Genomic DNA, 2,422 nt, shown 5'->3' with positions numbered 1-2,422 from the left:
TGACATGGAACCCCACAAGAGTAACACTTTGCTCTTCATCTAATTCAAAAATAAAATAATATTATAAACATTGTTTGCATCGATTGAGTATGTGGATAACCAAACCAATAGATGAGTGCAATTGAGATTAATTTTCAAAGAAAGCTTCTCTTTTTTGTAGGATATAATTTTTTTTAAGGGATGGTAGGACATAGAGACAGGTTGGGAAAGGAAAATTTACACCTACAAGCAAAGCAAAGAAAGAAACAACCCACCAAAGTGACCCTTATTATCTTATCGTTCAAGGATCCTTGAGTTTCCAAAGAGCTACCTCCGTCCTAAAATATAAGGGAAAATTGGTAAAAGAAAGTTGATGTATTTAGTCCAAATTCTTAACCAAGTATCATCAAAAAAAAATTAACCAATTTTTCCTTATATTTTGGGACGGATGGAGTACTTAAGGGAAGAGTGACCTAAAAGCTTTTTTTTTCTTGCAAAAATTATAAATATGATTAATGGCATTAGGCAAAATAAAATGGTCTCATAGTTTTAAAAGGTTAACACTCAACTCCATCCAAAGAAAAGGTATATCAAGACTCAAATAATATTATGTAATTTAACAAATACATTTGATACTTGATATTTAAAAGAAAAAATTGTTAAGTCAGACACCGTTATCGAGGTTCGAACTCTAGTTTTTTCATTTCTATGTGAATTTTTAATGATTATTTTTATTTCGTCTATCTACAAAAATAAAAATTATCTCAATTACATCATAGATTGAAAAGAAAACAAAATAAGTCCTAATTTTAAATTGAATTTATGAAATCTTTTAATTCATAAAAATGTAAATATATTTGTAACATTACATTTCAAACTTCATTCCAATTCCAAATATTTTAATTTTTTATTGGTGGATCCAAATATTTTAAATGTCGATAATAATTATTTTCCCAACTGAGATAGATAAAAAAAAAAGGCCAAGACAGACTTACTGGCGATATTTTCTCTTCCCATTCTCCAAATTTCTCTTTTCGTACAGAAAACTTCGGAAAAAAAATTGATTTATTTTAATTGTAAATTTGAAAAAAAAAAACTTCGAAAAACATTTTCTGAATTTTTTCTGCGTGTTTTGCACGAGAAGAGAAATTTGGGGGTGAGATGAAAATCCATCCTAACAGACTATACAAAATGGGCTTTAGGCCCATGGCAGAACAGCATCGTCCATTAAATGGTCCGTATTGTAAAAGAGGAACTACTTAGTAACCCTTAGTTTTCATACCCCTACAAATCGATCAAATCCAATGAAATTATAAAATAGTCCTTCTACTATTTTATTAAAATTCATTCTCCTCTCATACATCATAGAAGTTGATTTAGGTAATTAAATAATATTGATCTATTTAGTCTTTGAATTGTTTAGTTGGGCTTCATTGATCTTCGACACTTTTATTCTATGATGTTTAGCACTATATATGTTATTTTTTAGTTAGTTTAGGGTCCGTTTGATCTGCAAAATATAAATATTGGACAGAACAATACAAGACAGAACAGCACAGGGCAAACGTTTAAGGTATTGAACAAATTTTGTGTCGTACGATGTTTGGTGGACAAAAGGTTATTTTGGTATTTTAGACAAGTTATGCTGAGGACAAAAAGTTGTCCCGTGGTTCTGTGGGGACAAGAATTTCAGTTTTTTTCCTGTCTCTTGGCCCCCAATTTGTCCAGTACCAGGAACATATTTAAACTCAAACACAGTACAACATAAATTGTCTTGTCCAGTCCCTTATTTTTTAGCAGATCAAACACACCCTTAGTTTTGCTTCATTGGTCACATTTAGAAGTAATAAATGAAAATGAATGAATTTATGATATTTCTTAGTTAGTTTTGCTTGTTCTCTATTAGTTCTAGTATAGTTTCCATAGTATATAGTTTTTCTAGAATTAGAGCCTATCATCCTCCCTATTTTTTTTAAAAGCCAGATTTCTTTTATTTCGAATTTTCACCGTTTAAGAAAATTCAATTTTTATGCACCGTCAGTATAATTTTTTTTAAGCATGCATCCGATTATATCTCTAGAAATATCTTACTAGTGTTATTTGATTGAATACAAATTAAAACCGAGAACCGACAACTTAGTTAAGGTTTTCTTTTCAACATGTGGTAAGAGATTTGAAATCTTAGAATTTGTTTGTGAGTTTGAAGGACGGAGGAGGGGTAGGGGCGGGGGGGGGGGGGGGGGGGGGGGGGGGGGGGTAGAGGAAAAAATAGAGAAATCTTCAACATTTATTGAGAGGGTGTTTATATACAAAATGATAAATGAATATTTATGATTAATATATTTTTAATTTTAAGAATTTATAACAACATAGACTAAATTTAAAGGATTTATATAAACCCTTACGGAATACAATTTTTTAGTTTCTCCAAATTAGGAGAATT

Source organism: Trifolium pratense, linkage group LG5 (genome assembly GCF_020283565.1).
Source record: "Trifolium pratense cultivar HEN17-A07 linkage group LG5, ARS_RC_1.1, whole genome shotgun sequence".
Classification (NCBI taxonomy): domain Eukaryota; kingdom Viridiplantae; phylum Streptophyta; class Magnoliopsida; order Fabales; family Fabaceae; genus Trifolium; species Trifolium pratense.
The sequence above is the reverse complement of the archived record's forward strand: the minus strand, read 5'-3'. Positions refer to the sequence as shown.